This window comes from Amblyomma mixtum, chromosome 3 (genome assembly GCF_055824585.1).
Source record: "Amblyomma mixtum isolate Tamu chromosome 3, ASM5582458v1, whole genome shotgun sequence".
Classification (NCBI taxonomy): Eukaryota; Metazoa; Arthropoda; class Arachnida; order Ixodida; family Ixodidae; genus Amblyomma; species Amblyomma mixtum.
The window spans coordinates 100,117,951-100,124,846 of NC_143014.1; the positions used below are offsets into that span (position 1 = coordinate 100,117,951).

The 6,896-nt window shown below is 48.8% G+C and overlaps 1 long non-coding RNA gene across 1 annotated transcript; it reads left to right on the forward strand.

Annotated features, from left to right (window-relative positions):
* The first annotated feature begins 962 nt into the window (after positions 1 to 962).
* LOC149351144 (uncharacterized) lies at positions 963 to 2,291 on the forward strand. Its single transcript, XR_016289489.1, has 2 exons — positions 963 to 1,538; positions 2,148 to 2,291. It is a non-coding gene; the product is annotated as an uncharacterized LOC149351144 (long non-coding RNA).
* Positions 2,292 to 6,896: the final 4,605 nt, after the last annotated feature.

Genomic DNA, 6,896 nt, shown 5'->3' on the forward strand with positions numbered 1-6,896 from the left:
CTGTCAGTATGAGTGGTGTTTTTGTAATCAGGAGCTGGTATTCCGTCGATACAAGCCAACTTAGGTATTCTGTCGATACAAGCTCTTATAACGTAGAAAAGAGCAAGAACAAAAATACAGGTATCGCCGCCACAGGCCAAACTCGCAAGTAACAAGCGTGATGACATCATATGACAAAACAGTGCGCCTCTTCGATTTACCGCGCTCCGGCAACCCGCTGGCTGCCCGCAAGCATAGAGTTAATATAAACCCCGCAAGTTCGCCTCTGACAGGAAAAGGCATCATGGTCACGTGGGCTGGCGGCCACCGGAACCAGTTGCCGGCAAATCACGGCGGCAAGCACGCGCGGATCACGGAGGGCAGATGCTCTCTCTAGCTTCGCGTTCTGCTGCGTCTCGTTGCTACGCACGCGTACGGTAGAAATAGGCTGCTTGGTATCGAAAACGACGACTTGCAGTTATTGAGGGCTGCGTGTCGCAGACTGCAGAACGTGCAGCTGATTAAGCTCGTACTCGTATACATCGGCGACAACGCGAGCGTGTGCCTTCGGTGCACAGTGTGCTGTGTAAGCTTCAAGAAATCCTCAAAAGCATGCGTTGAGCAGTCGCAATCTAACGTGTTTCAGTCGACACCACATAGGACGGAAAAACTGCTCGTGCGTTGTTTATCAAACAACAAGCCATACTCTCGGATTATTGCATGTTTGCTTACTACGCAGTAAGTATATACCCAAGCAACCACAGATATCCGTCGGACGTACGAGCTAGATCCGAACGTCCTTTGCCGAGATCGTGCGTCCATCGGACGTACGAACACAATCAGATTTCGGATATCCGTATTCGTACATCCGCCGGACGTACGGACAGTGTCCACTTTTTTATATCCGCATGAGAGACGAGGTGGACGTCCGAAGGATGTAAGGTCAAGTATCTTCCCAGGCCATGAGAATGGACGTTTTTTATTTCACAGAAAATTCGAGTCTTTCGTGTATGTATACTGTTTTATTTGCATCAGTTGGAGGGTTTGACGCGAAGACGTTTGTAAATTGGTACGATTCCACTCCTACCTGCAGTGCAAGAGCCGCCAACGAGCTAAATTTATCTAAGAGGAGAAGCAGGTGTTGCAGAATTTTGCAAGAACTCAATGACTAGTTTTATATTTATAAAACTTCTCCAAATTAGAGGAGTTGCGCGATATGTCCACTGTTTTGCTAGCTAAACTTGCCATTGAAACCATTCGTAAGCATCAAAACTCCCGTGCATTCTGCTATCACCATCATCATAGATGTCAGTTCGCGGTCAGACCAATCCAATCAATCAGTACGGCTCCGTAGCGCTGTTGTTGATATGTCGCGTAGTGTTGTCGCGCAGATCTTTATAGCTCTGTTATTATAAAATGTGGCTTTGTTCGGTCTGTGGACGAAAGTTGTATGTAACTTAAGCAATTCGAAAGATACGGGAAGCGCCTGAAGCTCTTCTGGAACACCGGAATCCCGTACTGCGTCGACCTTGGTGTTGCACATGTGATTGCCTACGAAGGTATGTATCCAGTACACTTCTTGGAACTTTGCTTCTAGAACAATGCAGCATGCTCATATAACATTCGTTCACAGGACAGTGGGAGCAGTAAGCGCGAGGAGATGGCTTCCCCAAGTGTGTGCTGTTCTCACACTTTCGGGAGCCTACATCACACAGCTGCGGGAGCCCTCAACTCGCGTGACTAATTCCCACTCCTCTTCAAAGTTGCGGGACGGAGTGTTTTCGCATCTTGTTAATTTTTAAGGCATCGCTATGTTCACTGTGCCTATATAGAGTGACAACGCGCGAAAGGCAGACCATAGAAGCACGTGAGGTCGCAGTGGTTCGCAACGGAAGCTTTGCGGCTTTGTGCACAGTCGCGTACAGTGCTGCGCAGGTTAGTGCCCTAAGGCTCATGAAAATAAATAAAGAACAGATACATTGTCAAATATGGTGTGAAAAGTGAGAGCTGTTATTGCCTTATACTTATTGAGGTGTTAAAGTGCATTGTCTGTTATACTTGCAGCATTAAACACTTCTGTTAATTGGTTCCAATGTTTTTACTTGGGCTACTGCATTGTGCCATTTGTTTCACATGACTGATGTTTGCCGCGTTCTTTTTTATTTCAGAAATCCTGTGGGTGGGAAGATTACGGATGTGTGTCCCAAGCTTGCCACATTTGAAGAGTCACATTTAAGAAATTTTCCCAATGTAACCCATTGCTCTGCTGATGTATCATCAACCACAATAAAATATGCGTGCTATGCATCAAATTGTTTTTGGTTTTATTGCATTGCGCGGAGTGAAAAAAGCACGCATGCACCATATATGCGAATATTCGAGAAAGATCCGCCAATGGACGTACTCAACTGGACGTCCGTCGGCCACCTTTCGGACGGCCGACGGACGTCTACCGGCTGTTTGCGGATGTTCAGCGGACGTACAGAACATCCGAAATAGACCTCTGTCGGCCGTCCGAAGGATATCGGTGGTTGCTTGGGTATGACTGGTATGACCGCCGACGCTCGACACTGCATGGTGATTGACTCTGCTGTGGTCGTTGCGATTTCTACGCTCGTAGCCTGCTTCCTGTAAGCTGTAAGCAGAAAAGAATCGGGATACGTTTCGTTCAACTGTAGTCTGTCGGCCGCCGGCTTTTGATGTGGGCAAGGAATGCACGCATAATCTCGACAAAAACGCATATCAGCTTGTTGAACGTTCACCTAGAGCAAGCGGGTGTACTGTATAAATTTAGCTGCGTATCGTATCTGTAATAATACAGCTTTATAGCAGAGAAGTGTCACTGGATGAATGGAAGGCGCTACAATAAAGCCCTGCGTGTCGGCGCCTCACGTTCCGCGTGTGCTTGCATGATGTTAAGAGCATATTTTTATCTCTCTCTCTTTTTTTAATGAGCCAGACGCGAGGAGATGCATGCGTACGGTACTTCTCAGATATTTTGAGCATATATGTGGCAGAAGGCCCGAGCATCCAGCTGTACAGCAGTTGGCGACGACAGACTCAGCACTCGATCGGTTGCCGTAATAGTGACAATTAACTGTGTGGCCACATATATGCCCGCAGAGATGCCTCGAGCAGTGTGCTCGTTAGGGCTTTTAATAAAGGACATGTTTCAGTCAAGCGCTTTTCAAAGCATATCCGCTTTTGCACTGCGCCAAACGCAATGAAGACCATATACGCTCCCGTATCGCGCTCAACCAACACTTCGTACTCGGAACTGGAATCTGCGGCTGCTCTCGTGAAACGCCTCGAACACCATCGCAATATCAGCCGGGCGCACGAAATTAACAGCCGAAATATTTTGTGAATCAGAAGTATGCAATCGTAATACAAGCAATTGTGCTTGCGAGGTGGTGAGATATGGCCGAAATATGATCGCGCATACGGGATACGCCAACGCTTTAGCCCGAGCTTCTCTCAACCGGGCACCGGCGGCCTCCGACCTGGGGTTCTCGCGGGAGCGCATGCACTCATTCGGTGAAATGACGCAAGCCTACAAAGCTGAGCGTCGGCTCTACCCCCCACCTCATCCTTCCCTCGACAATTACCATCAGACACTCTGGAGGCGGCTCCAAACACGCACTTTGCCCTCCCCTTATATACGCTCGCGATATCACCCAGTCCACACGAACCCTTCCTGTACCCTCTGCCACCACCCCAGAACCACTCTCGACCATATTATTTTCCTCTGCCCGGCGGATCCTCCCCCGTGGGGCCTGGAGCACCTTACCACTTGGGAGGCTTGGGAGACCCTACTGCGCTCCGAGGACCCGGCCAAGCAAGCCATCGCCACCGGCCGGGCTGCCAGCGTCATGAGCCTCCGGGACATGAACGTTTGAGTGCAGTGGGGCCGTGCGGGGGCCCAAGGACCGACGTGTCCAAAACTCCCTTGTTACAAATAAAGTTTTCATCATCATCATCATCGCGCATACGCACGCAAAACATGTCAATAAACAGCCAGAACTACCGCAAAAGGTGCCATTGCAGGCGACACAGTCGATATGCACCGTGGCCTAGTCAAAACAAACGCCTGCATCGCGCAAAACATCGCATGAAGAACCGCGGTCATTCTAGTCCATATAAAAATGGCCGCGCGAGCTTCCCGCTACCATACACCTCTCCGTCGTCTGCTATTTGCCCGAGCTCTGCCAGCACAAAATCGTCCTGGCGAGTCGGGCAGCCAGCTGGCAGCCCGAAACCGCCCAGCCAGAGAAAAACGAACGCGTTCCGGGCAGCCAACGGAAGTGCGCGGAGCAGCCCGAGAAAATCGAGTGCCTGGCGCCGCGCTCGGGCAGCACACAAGCAGGACACGAGAAGCAACACTAGGACACGAGAAGCATGAATCACTGAGGCGCAGCCAATGCATGCGCAAATCTCCTTGAAGTCGTCAGATGGCGCCATGTAGCCGACAGCTACATGGCGCCATCTGATTTTTAACGATACACCTGATCAGGTGCTTAAAATACAAGGCCACGAAATACCCAAAGTGGCCGAATACAAATACCTCGGGATATGGCTAAACGAAGGGCAGATATACACGGAAAAGCATGAACAGGCTCTTAGGGCAAAAGGACGAAGAGACGCCGGGATAATGAAACATAGGGCATTATGGTGGTACAACAAATATGAAGTACTAAGAGGTATTTGGAAAGGAATAATGGTGCCGGGACTTACTTTCGGCAATGCGGTTCTGTGCTTAAGGGCAGAAGTTCAGTCGAGATTAGACGTAAATCAGAGAGCTGTTGGAAGATTAGCACTAGGTGCCCACGGCAAAACCACAAACGAGGCAGTACAAGGGGATATGGGCTGGGCATCGTTCGAGGCGCGGGAAGCTGAGAGTAAAATACTATATGAAGAACGCCTGAGGAAATTGGACGATAACAGATGAGCAGCTAAGGTATTTAAATATTTATACAGAAAGAACGTTGACTCACAGTGGCGGAAAAGAACTAGAAAACTAACCAGTAAGTATGCCGGTCATGAGGACGGAGAAAGAAAGAGCATTAAACGACAGGTCAAAAACGCGGAAGTTAAAAATTGGATGAATTCAATGGAAAAAAAACACAGTGTAGAACTATATCGATTCTGGAAAAGGCAGATCAGGAAAGAATTTTTCTATGATAACTCAAGAGGCAGTGCCCTACTTTTTGAAGCTAGGCTAGATCATGGTGTCTTAGAACGCGCAGCTACAAGAAGAAATTTAACGAAGAAGATGACACATGTGCAGTGTGTGGTAGATCTGTGGAAACAATTGAACACCTCATAATCAAATGTGATGGTATCCATCCGGATGTCGATGCAGGCACAGTCACTCTTTCTGAGGCCCTAGGGTTTAAAGATAACAATGGTCATGTAAATAAATCTGCAGTGGAAGTCAGCAAAAAGCGATTGGAGGATTGGTGGCTGAAAAGCAGAGATGTGGCATAAGGTTAGAATAGTAGGAAACCGTAGGCAAAGGTGATGGAGAATCTTAATGAGAATTGCCAACACAGTAAACAAAAAAAAATAATAAATAAAGAAAAGCTGAGCATGGTGGCAATTGCCACCACCCCGTTTCAAAGGGGGCGCTCCTATCCATCCATCCATCCATCCATCCATCCATCCATCCATCCATCCATCCATACGCGCGCGCCTGCAGCATCGGGACCAATCAGCGCCTGCTCACAGGCGGTAGGCGGGCTCCCAGTATTCCGCTAACGGTAACAAGGTACACGGTATGCTAAAGGTGTTTATTTGCGAGAACTTCGTTGACGACTTCGAGAGCGGGATCCATCGTAACGCTGGCAAAACGCCGGTGCAAACGTAAACGAAGCGACGGTAGCGACGGCCGCAATAGCCGATATATGCCTTCAACGTGGGGCCGGCGGTAGCTTTCTTTTCGGCTGCTGCTAGGCCGCACTGCTGCCACCAGAAATCACGTAGTCTGCATTACGTCATGTGCGCGTCATGTTTCACGTCACTTAGTCCTGTGTCGTCATAAGAGAATCCCAATAAAGCTACCACAGTCCTACAAGAGGATGATGTGCCAGTAATAGCCGACAACAAACTCCTTCATATGTGGGAAGCAAAGCGTAGCATGGAAAAACGACTGCGCTCGCAAAGATGGAATAGAAACCTTCGACGTAGGATAGCTAGACATAACAAAGAGATTGAGGTCTACGCAATCAAGCTTTGTGAACAGAATTGGTTCAGCAGATGTGATGAAATGGAGGATAGCATGAGTCTCTCCAAGACGTGGAATCTACTAAGACATCTGCTCGATCCAGATAATTCGAAAACCCAAGCAGGAAGACAAGCGAAGGCCAGACATGCGTTCGAAGGGACAGACACAGAACTCATGGCAAAGTTAGTGGACCTTTACATTGGTAGCACGCACACATCCCCCCTCCCGGGCTACGACGGTCCTCCAAACGAGGTCCTAGACGCACCGATATAAACCAAATCGGCTCCGGGACCAGACGGGATTATGAACAAAATCCTGAGAAACTAAGACGACGAATCTGTAAAAGCTCTCACACAGTATATGCAGGCAGTATGGGACAAAGGCTGCCTCCCGCACCAGTGGAAAACGGCATATATAGTCCTTATCTCCAAGCCAGGCAAACCCCCGAAACTGGAAACGCGTCCAAACTAGACTAACACACTTTATGGAGCAAAACGACTTGTGGCCGCACGAAATCGTTGGGTTTCGGCCCGGCCTGTGCACACAGGACGTGATGCTCCGTCTAAAACACGACATCATAGAATCTAGAACCAAAGATGCAAAGGTGATATTAGGCCTAGATCTGACCAAAGCCTTCGATAATGTGACTCACGCAGCGATTCTTGCTGGCCTCCAAGAAATTGGGGTTGGTAAG